An 11,374-nucleotide genomic window follows, 5' to 3' on the forward strand; every position below is an offset into this window, starting at 1 on the left:
GAAACAGATGGCAAATTCAAATTCCTATAAAATGAGGAATTTAATAAGAATGCTATTTACAGGGTGGGCAGGGTATAGAGTGCTCCCTTCCCAGCCCCAGTCCTGAAGGGAAGCAGGAAGGGAGTTACCAGAACACGAGAAGACAAAGCTGAGGGGACAGGGCAGAGGACACCTCCAGCCCATGGAGACCATCCACCCCAAGGAGCTTGAGGTGGAGGTGGGGGTGATAAATCCCCCAATCTCAAGTTCTTGCCCCCCTCTGTATCAGTCTCCTATTGCTGCTGTAACAAATTACCAAAAAACTTTAGGGGAGAATCTGTTCTTTGCTACTTTTAGCTTCTAGAGGTAACCCATTTTACTTGACTTATGGCAGCGTCACTCCAATCTCTGCTTCCATCATCACATCACCTTCTCTGGCTTTAATCCTCCTGTCTCCCTCTTTTAGGACCCTTGTGATTACATTGGATCCACCTGGATAATTCAGGATAATGTGCTCCTCTGAAGATCTTTAGCTTAATTACCTTTGCAAAATCTCTTTTGCCACATAGGGTAACATTTGCAGGCACCAGGGATTAGAATGTGCACACCTTTGAGGGCGAGGGCATTATTCAGTCTCCTCTTCTCTGATTTCCCACTGGTGCTCTCATCTGAACCCAACCAAGGCCAGAGGGCAAAGGAAGCTCTTGATGCAGTCCATGGAGGTCAGCAACCCAGAGCACAGACGAAGGCCAAGAAGGGGAGATGTGCTCTTGTAGGGCAAACAGAAGTCACCCAGTGCAGCTCTGTCACCCCAGTGTCTTCAGAACTAAAGCTACAGGTGTGTCTATCTGCTTGTAAATGCAACTTAGTAGACTCAGTACAGGTTAAAGGTGATCTCCTTTCCAATCCTGTTGGACCCCCAACCCAACCCATGAGGAGGCTCCGTCTCCTAAACATAAGGTTTGAAAGAACAGGAAGCTCTATATTTCACAATGTAGACCCCATCAAGTGGTTTTCAATTCATTTCCATTTCAAAGGAAAAAGCAATGAAATTACTTTGTGCATATATTTCAAAAATTTGAAAGCTTAACATTAATTATAGCTTTCACAGAAATCTCATTTCATCTTAATAATCATTACCTTCCTAAAGGTCACTCATAGGCTCAGTTTGAATCAGCTAAATTTTTGTTGACAATGCACAACTCATCTTGTCCAAGGTATTTTTCAAATCAAGTGAGTGTTATTGTTTACATTTGTTGGAGCTGAAGTTTGGTTTTCAGTATTTGATTGTGCATTTTCCCCAAATTAAAAATAGATGAATGGTTCAAAGTTCATTCATTGAGATAAAGCATAGAATTAATCATGAGAATGGTAACCCGAATTCTAAAATTCAGAATTACACATACATTGTTGTATTAGTCTGCTGGAGCTGCCGTAACAACATAGCACATTCTAGCTTAAACAATAGAAATTATTTTCTCATAGTTCTGGAGGCAGAAGTCCAAGACCAAGGTGTCACCAGGGTTGATTTCTGGTGAGATCTCTCTCTTTGGCCTGAAGATGGCCTTTTCTCTGTGTGTGAATGTGGAGAGAGAGAGAGATCTCTGGTGTTTCTTCCTCTTCTTATAAAGACACCAGTTCTATGAGATTAGGGCCTCACCCTATGACCTCCTTTAACCTTAACTACCTTTTTAAAGGCCTCACCTCCAAATACTCTCACATTGGGGGCTAGAACTTCAACATATGAATCTATGGGGATGGGGGACACAATTTAGTCCACAACAATTGTGAACAGTACATTTGTGGGGACATAGAAGTTGAGATTGTACATGTTGGGACCATTTCATCCAAAAGTGTTATTTCCTACAAAAAGTTGAAAAAGAGAGAATGAGAGAATAAAAAAAAAATCCAATAATGATTATGTGAAAATTGGACTTGAGTGCACCAACTATCCATTTGTCCCATTTTCTCCCAGTGGATTAACAGTTGTGAACTGTTTCTAAAGGGCAGCATGAAGCTATCAAAGCCCTCCCATCATTTTCAAAGAAAGGATAAACTAGTCAATTTTTTCCAGAAAAAGTACAAAATAATGTCCTCCATCAAAAATTAGTTCTACATCTAAAAAACGGTAAAAAAGAGACAAAACCTAAATGCAGTCCCAGGATTAAAATGACAATCTAGTGGCTGAGGAAGTCACGTAGGAACCCAATCCTGTTTTCTGAGCACCTACTATGTCACAGGTACTGGGAATAGAGCTGTCAGTCAATCCCCACACTTGTGGATCTCACATTCTTGTGAGAAAACACAGCAAACAAGGTCATCACAGACTGCAATAAAGTCTAGGAAGAAAATAAACAGCATGATGAGGCAGAGTGTAGCTGAGTGAGAGTACTCTAAAATGGCCGGTCAATCACGGACTCTCTGGGGAGGTGACATTTGGGGCAGAGACTAAAGATGAAAAAGAGCAGGTCCTGCAAAAGAGTTAGGAAAGAAGAAGAAGTGAGAAGAACCCAAGTGTTCAAGGACCAGAAAGGATCCAGTGTGGATGGAGATGCCAGGTGGGGGCCAACCTGGAAGGACCTTTTCTTCTCTGTTTTCTTTTCTCATTGGAGAAAATATGATGACATATTATGGAACATCTTTTGCAATTACATTCCAAGGCGATAACTGAACATGCAAATATACTCTGTAGGCCCAAATGTAGCCACAATGTGAATTCAGGATTCATTCCCGCCATCTCCACGTTGAAACATTCAGCAGGCTTTGAAGAGTGATACATGCTCATGGATTTAGTATCTCAATTTTCTGGAGGCAGAAAATGCTCTATGACTTCTGGGGCTATGTTTGATAAAATATCCAAAACTGTATCACAGACTCACCAAACAATCTCTGCCATTCCCAACCACCTATAATTATGAGTAAGGATTTTTCATTCTGTAAAAATAAAAAGAAAAGAAACTGGATATTCAGGGAATCTGACCTTCCATCCATACTGTCTGCCTGAGAGCTTGGTTACAGATATTGCAGAGAAAGACTACAATCATTACTGCACCTTTCAATGATATAAAGCAATTGGAAGTATTATACTGTTGTTTCAAATATTGTTTTATTTTTGTTATTTTAAAAGGGCAATTTTTAAAATGAATGTACTTTAGACCACCAATTCTGATAGTTTGACAAACACTATTCCAAATATAAACATGATTTGCAATTAATTAGCAAATATTCTCTTACCTATCTTTTTGTCTCATACATACTAATTTGAGTCTCTTTAAGTTACCGGAAATTATATGTTTCATGTCACGTCTTTATCACTTGTCAAAGACCAAACAGTGTTAATGAGGGGAATGATGCTACATTCCTGTAAGAAAACCAAGATGATATATGGCGTCTAAAACGTGTTTTGTCCGAAAATAAAAGGTCAGAGAAAAAGGCAAGCCCCTTTAAGAAGAGATTTGATGAGTGTTGAATACAGATAACACCTTTCAAACCAAACACTTTCACTCTTGCTCAAAGTTTCAAAAGAGAGATAGGTGCTAACATAGAAAGAAAAGGCCTTTCAGAAACTTCTGATGAACCAGAAGACTGGAGGCATAAGGAGAGGAGAGCAACTATTTGCCTACAAATAAAAGGAAACAATTTAAGCTAGAGGAAGAAGAAAGGGCGTATTTGTTTTAAAGATTCAGGGATGTCTCAGAGAAGCCAATGGAAGAGATACAGCCAGGACATAGGAACATATGGGAACCAGCAGGACCACTATGTACAGTTGTGGAGATTGTGCACTGCACAAATGCACCTGGCCAAGGGAGCAACCGGAGGAGAGGGGGTGCTGAAAACCAGCCCACTCTCCTTTCTAAAACCTGTGCACTCTTGCATGCAGCTACATTCACCTAAGTCAGTGGTTCTCATGGGCAGCAATTTTGCTCCCCAGGGGATATTTGTACTATCTGAACACATGTTTGATTGTCACAACAGGGAGTAGATGCTATTGGCATCTAGTGAGTAGAAGCCAGGAATGCTGCTATAAATGCCCTACACACGGGACAGCCCCCATAACAAAGAATCTTCTGGCCCGAAAGTCCACAGTGCCAAGGTTGGGAATCTCCAACCTGAACGGGATGACATTATCTAATTTGTATCAGTGTGCAGCCCAGTGGCCAAGCCAAGTCCCCCCAGGGATGCAGCACCCCAGAAGCGGAAGCTTATTCTGATCCACACAAAGATCCTTATGAGCTAGTAGCAATCCTGGGATTGGAGATTCTGAATCCACTGCCTGATATTTCAGCTCTGCTTCTCCCCCTCTCCTCTCCTCCCTCATCCTGCCTCCTCTCACCTCTCCCTCTCCATTTTTCTCCCCCCACCCCACCTCTCTCCCTCCAACCTTCTGTGTCTGCTCTCATTAATTGAGATTTGCAGAAATAGTCAGGAGTCCATCCCTAATCCAAGATGGTGGAGCCACATTTGAACAGCACCTGTTCCCTCCCTTCCCACCAAGGTGTGCAGAACTGACTCAAGATTGATCATCTGAGATGGGCAGATGATCCAGCATGTGCCTGCCGTAAAACCCTTCCCTCTTCCATTTATGAGAACGTTACTAACCACCAGGCACCTGCTGTTCACTGTGCCAACAGGTGAGGAACTGAACAGGTCCCTACACTCTAGGAATCGGATATTTTACAGGACACTGATGAGTGCTCAATACACACATACACACATATCATAGGGTCATTGTGATTCCCTGGTGCAGCCTGGGCAGTGAATAAAATTGCAGAGAGAAGACAGAAAAGGAACAAGCTGGAGCTGGTTTGTTTATGAACAGAATAAGCTCTGGAAGGAGACATAACTGATTGTTTCCTCCGAAAAGACAAATACAGTGAGTGCAGTGCAATATCATTTTTCATTTTGTTATGTTACGAACCTGTAGCCGGGTTAAACTAAGAATCAAGTGTCCTAGGGCAAAAAGAAATGCAACACATCAAGTCCTTATATATATTGCAACAGCTTTGGGGTTCTGAAGACAAACAAGGAATAAAAATATAAGCAGGAGGGGGCCAGCCTGGTGGCGCAAGCGGTTAGGTGCGCGCGCTCCGCTGCGGCGGCCCGGGGTTCGCTGGTTCGGATCCCGGGCGCGCACCGACGCACTGCTTGGCAAGCCATGCTGTGGCGGCGTCCCATATAAAGTGGAGGAAGATGGGCACAGATGTTAGCCCAGGGCCGTCTTCCTCAGCAAAAAAAAAAGAGGAGGATTGGCGGATGTTAGCACAGGGCTGATCTCCTCACAAAAAAAAAAAAAAGAGAGAGAGAGAAGAAAGCATAGTAAATTTTGGGGCCGGCCCCGTGGCTTAGCGGTTAAGTGCGTGTGCTCCGCTGCTGGTGGCCCGAGTTTGGATCCTGGGGGCACACCGATGCACCGCTTCTCCGGCCATGCTGAGGCCGAGTCCCACATACAGCAACTAGAAGGATGTGCAGCTATGACATACAGCTGTCTACTGGGGTTTTGGGGGGAAAAAATAAATAAATAAAATCTTAAAAATATATATATATAAGCAGGAAACATCATAGCCTAAACAAAATGCATATAACTGAGATTAATTCCAATTGTGTGAGGGAGAAGCCATCCAACAGTGCCTAGGGGTTGGCGTTTCTTTATACAGTCATGTGTCACTGAATGACGGGGATACATTCTGAGAAATGCGTTGTTAGGCGATTTCGTCGTCATGTGAACATCATAGAGTGTGCTTACACAAACCTAGATGCTGCAGCCTACTGCACACTTAGGCTTTGTGGCATGAATCTGATGGAACCACCGTTGTCTACGTGGTCTGTCGTTGATGAAAATGTCGTGATGCGGAGCATAACTGTAATTTGCTTCTAGTAGAAGTTTTGCTGTTTGTTTATCTGTAAATGGAAATTACCCATAATCAATAATATATCCTTCTTTTGTTAAGGACATATTTAAGAGAACATCCAGAATGTTCCGAAGTGTGCCTATTCATTACAGGTCCTTAAGCACAACCACCTAAGACCGGCTTTGGGAATTGATAAGGCCTGAAGAAAACTACCAGTCTGAACTTGGGCACATGGTGCTACAGCCTGGGTCTCCAGGAAGCAGACTCAGCCTGAGGACGCAGAGGTTTACTGAGTAGAGGACAAGGGGAGAGGGACGCAGGAGTGGACAAAGCAGAAGTCCAGCTGGGGGACAGGCCCAGGACAGCCTCACTAACCCCTGGGAGCTCTGCGCCTAGACGGGCCCTCCCGGATGTCCTGGAGCATGTCTACTGCATCCATCAGCTGAACATGTGGCTGCCCGGGAAGGGCAGAGCCCGCAGCTGTGTGAGCGCTGAAGGGGCTGAGGGCAGGAGACTGTGCACAGACTGCTCTCCCAGCAGCTGGGGCAAGGAGTTCTTCCCTGAAGGGGTCTTGGCAACGCATCACAGCGTCCACCAGACCTGCTTCATCTAGCTTAACATGCCAATCGACAAACTGACACCTTTAAAATGCTAAAGTAATTGAGTGAATATTAATACTCTCATATCCACTTATTTGTTCAGTCATCAGCATTTATTAAGCACTTACTATGTGTCGGGTACTGTGTTAGGCACAGTTTTCCAGGAGGCAGACTTTATTCAGTGTCCACTCTGCCCACTATCACCACTGTCTCAGTGAGCTCAGGCTGCTGTAACAAAAGACCACAGACTGGGAGGTTAACAACACACACTTGTTTCTCACAGTTCTGGAGACTGGAGGTCCGAGATGACGGTGCCGTAGATCCAGTGTCTGGTGAGAACCCACTTCTTGTCACGTAGATGGCTGTCTTCTCCCTGTGTCCTCACATGGCAGAGAACAGAGAGAAAGGAAGCCAGCTCTCCTCTGTCTCTTCTTATAGGGGCACTAACCCCATCATGAGGGCTCCACCCTCACGACCTAATCACCTCCAAAAGGGCCCACCTCCTAATAACATCACCTTGAGGGTTAGGGTTTCAACATATGAATTTGGGGGTACCCAAGCATGCAGTCCATAACATCCACCCTCCTTATGCACACCCAAAGAAATGCAAGTCCTTCCTGTTTAAAATATTCCAACAGCATGGTTAAGTTAGAACTTATTCACAATTAAAATATCTGGTGGCAAATTTAAGAACTGAGTAAGAGTCAGGAGAAGAAGTGGAGGGGAAATGAGAAAGAGGGAAGCCATCGCTTATATGAACCTGCTTTATGGGAAGAGCTGGTAGGAAGACGGACTTGGTCCCCGTCGGACCTGAGTTCAAATTTCGTCTTTTCCACATACTGTCAGCAATGTGACCTAAACTTCTCTTAACTTTATTTTTTTGTAATACAGTGAATGCCTACCTTACATGATTTTTGGGGAGAGTTGAAGAAGATATGTGCAGAGCAGGGGACCTAGCACTGAGCGGTCACACAGCCAGTGGCGCCCACATCATCCTCATTAGCATCATCGCCATCTTCACCACCTTTACCAAAGCTGTATGCCAGGTCATAATAGGCACTTCCGTGGCTCACACACCTGCAGGTATATATTAGTCAATCACAACTTTCCTAGTAGGTGGAGCCTATAGAATGGATTTAATATTACTCATTGATTATCAAAGAACCATGCTTCTGCACGAAAAAGACCCTTTTCAATTCCAATGTAACCTAAAATATACTCTACTGAAAATGAATTGAGGCATAGCCATGTCCCTGCACTGAATCGTGGGCATAAATAGTGGCTTCAGGGCAAACACAACAGCCTTCATTGGAAGAAGGAACCCAATGCAGAAACACAGGGCAGAGCCCGGGTGGGATCGAGGTGCCCTCACTGCTAAGCAACCAGCAGTGCAGATTCCACAAGGCCTGTTAAAGGTGGCAAACCCTTTGAAATATGTTGAGAAAAACACGCTTCTTAAAATCCCAACTTGGAGAAATTGTAGATGGCGGGAAGTTTCCGCCAATTGTAATAAGTGCCTTGAAGACAGAAAGCAGCGTTCCGGCCAAGAGCAGCCTAGGAACCAGAAATAAGATCAGCAGAAGTTCGAGGAGGAACACAGTGCTAGGCCCCCTAGACACACTTACCATGGGTGTTAACCTGATGAGGCTGAACTGGCGGTGAGGTACCCGCGCTGTTACCTGCTTGTCACAGCTTGGTATGTGGATGTGCGAGAATTTGCGTGTAGTAGTTACTCTCAAGTTCACTGTGTATCGTTCTCTTTCCATAGCATAATTTTGGCCATTTTCAATGCATAGATTTCCTATCTTCATGAATATCTAAATTTGAAAAAACCCTGCAGGTGTTGTTACAGAGTGATGTCTGAGCACTGACTATTGCATTTGATGATTTTTGCGTACTCCAAGTGAAAAGTCACATACGAATCTCCCTCTTGCCTACCATGGGACTGCCTTAACAAGTCTCGGGCCTTGTTCTCACCACATTTTAAAACATTATGTCTCATTTGTCTTCACAACCACCACGTCTGGCAGGCCTCACTCCTCCTTCCACGTGAGCAGGCAATGTCATTAGGTAGAAGTAGGCTCACGATGGCACAGCTGTGGCCGAGCTAGAATACCTCCCACAACTGCCTGGCTCAAAGCCTACACTCGACTCGTCTGATTGTTTCCACTTCTTTAGCTATTTCTCCCTAAGAAACTTTTTCCATTAAAAGTTCTGGTTCAATTCCGTGAGGTTTTTCGATTTACATGGTCTTGAAGAGCTCACACGGACCGTCACGCCCATTTCTCCCTCTGCATGACTCAGCGATGCTGATGGACTTCTCATCTCCTCGCTGCCAATGGAAGGCCCTGTGAATGAGGGAACCCCATGGACTGTTCAAGCCCAAACCCTGGGCCCCGTCAGACTGCAGGGCCCTGCAAGACTGAGCCCGGTTATCAATATGATGAACAATGTTCCAGTCTCAAATACTGTTTGCTCCTCTGTGCGAAAACCAAAATCTTTGAGTAAGCACCAATTGCTCTGCAAACTGTCTTCCAAGTTTTTGTCTGAGCAAGGAAACAGTTAACACAACAAAAGACTTAGAAGAACACCTAGGAGAATTAAACACGTTAAAAGAACAAATTGGTACTCGGAAGAATGTAACCGTTTTACACCCTAACTCTGGCAACCGAGATAGACGTTAATAATGTGAAGAAATTGGGTGTGAGCATGACATTTTGGTGTCAGGATGCTCAGCATGAACCATCCTTTCAAAGGGACATAAATCCTTCTCCAGATTTCTTCAAATATTTCTCTGTCATGAAGTAGCACATAAGACTTTAAAAGAACGCGCTTTAAAGTAAAATTTCCATTACAAAAGTCCAGATTTCACTATGGTTCCAATACCCATCTTCGAAGATGCGCAGCTCATTTAGCATTTCAATCATGTTCAATAGATCCTTGCATTGTCTTCTTTTCAGTACATCAATTTTTTTCTCTAATTATATCGATTTTAGCAAATTGCAGTGTCCGTCTGAGCTGATTTTCGAATATGAACAGCAAAAACTTTCAATGAAAGGGAAGAATAAATCTATTGTGCTCCAGCAAGATGCATTATTCCCTCAAACTTTTTACAGGAGGACAACTGGCATTATAAGTAGAGTAAAAACTGCTTGATGAAATGATGGGATTCTGAAAAATAAACAGCCACTTCAATTCCAGGCAATCATAGTTACACCCCTTAAATGTTCATTATTCTTCTTGCCTGAAAACTAGGTAAAAATCAAGGGTCGAATCTATATTTACAATTTCAAGTTTACTCAGAGGTGATCAGGCAGCAAATCAAAAACTAAGTGATGTTTTAAAATCAAACTCTTGAGTCCTTTCATCAACCATAGAGAACAACGGCCTATACACTTGACTTAGAATATCTACTTTCTTGTTAAAAACAGAATACGTTTCTGCCAAGACATCAGTCTTGGGCTGCAGACCCATCATTCCAACAGTTAGCATGATACAGCCACCCTAACATCGTTCATTCTTGCATGCGTGCATTCATTTCTTTTAAATATTTAACAAATACTTATTGAGCACCATATCTTTGCTGGGCACTAGAAACTGGATGATATGGTGAAGAGAACAGATATAGTCCCCATCCCCATGGAGCTTGGAGCCTCCTGAACTGGGGCTTTAAATGGACATGCCCGCAGTTACACGCTTTTCCTCCCTGACCCATTCCGTTTCTATCTGTGATAGCCCTTTCTCTCAGATACACAGACAGGAGAACTGGAATGGATGTTGACTCTCTCCCCATGTCCCAGCAGTTGCCAAAGGCCCAGCCTCACAAGGTCTGGTCCCCTGCCGCCCTCCCCTAGAGTAATGCAGCAGCTCCCATGCTGGTTTCTCACTTCTTATCTTGTTCCACTGCCTTAATATCAGAGGAAGTATTGTCAAATGGAGCAGTAAGCACGTGGTCTTGGCTGTAAACTTTCCCTGGCTCTCTCTCTTACCATCACTGGCACACGGTTCCAGGTAACCTCCTGTCTACCCTCCTCCATGTTGGGTGAAGTGCATCTCTTTATACCAGGGGAAAGGGGACAAAAAGTCTAACATTCCTCTGAATAAGCTCTTTTTGTCCAGCTCAGAACAGCCGACGGCAGGTCCTCTACTGCAGCCAGTGGTCACACCTGTAGCTACCCGTTCACTTGCTTCTATGCTTTCAAATGTCTCCTTTTAAAAATGTCACCTTTTTCTAAGGTGGCCAGATATGACACCATAGAAATAGAGACATTTTACAGTTTTAAGCAAGAGATAACTCTTTGGATGGAATCTCACATGCACTTTTCCAGACTCTTGCATTTTCTAGACTATGGGTCCTGCCCACCACACACACTCTCACATGCACATACACACACTCACACATACTCATATTCCTTGTTTCCTGCATTCTTTCTTTGGCAAGTCTTCTCCCAACCCTGAAACAATTCCCACAATAACACTCTCTAATTTCAGGCAGGGAAGTATCTACCGACGGTTGCAAGACCTTCCTGATCACCTCTCCCAGCTCAGCATCCAGGTGAGCTGACGCTCGCTGATGGAGGAGGGCAAAAGCCTTGAAACTGCTCAGGAAAGTCTGCTCTGACCCCTTCTCCCTCCCACAGGGAGCTCACTGACTGTCACCACCAGGCTCACCTTCCCTTCTCGGGTGACACCTCCACTTACACACTGGACTCTTCTTCTCACAGACCTAAGAAGACTGCTTCAGCAGCTCTCACCCTCTCTCCTCCTTTCCTGACATCCAATGTTCCACTCTGCCAGATTATTCCCATCAGTCTACAATAATGCCGTGTTTTCTCCCATCTTATAAAAGGTAGACAAAACAAAACCCATCACCTTCTTCCCTCCAGCTACAGCCCCACTTTTCTGTTCTCCTTACAGTAGAACTCCCGAAGAGTCATCTATTATCTC

The sequence above is a fragment of the Diceros bicornis genome, chromosome 29 (genome assembly GCF_020826845.1).
Source record: "Diceros bicornis minor isolate mBicDic1 chromosome 29, mDicBic1.mat.cur, whole genome shotgun sequence".
Lineage (NCBI taxonomy): Eukaryota > Metazoa > Chordata > Mammalia > Perissodactyla > Rhinocerotidae > Diceros > Diceros bicornis.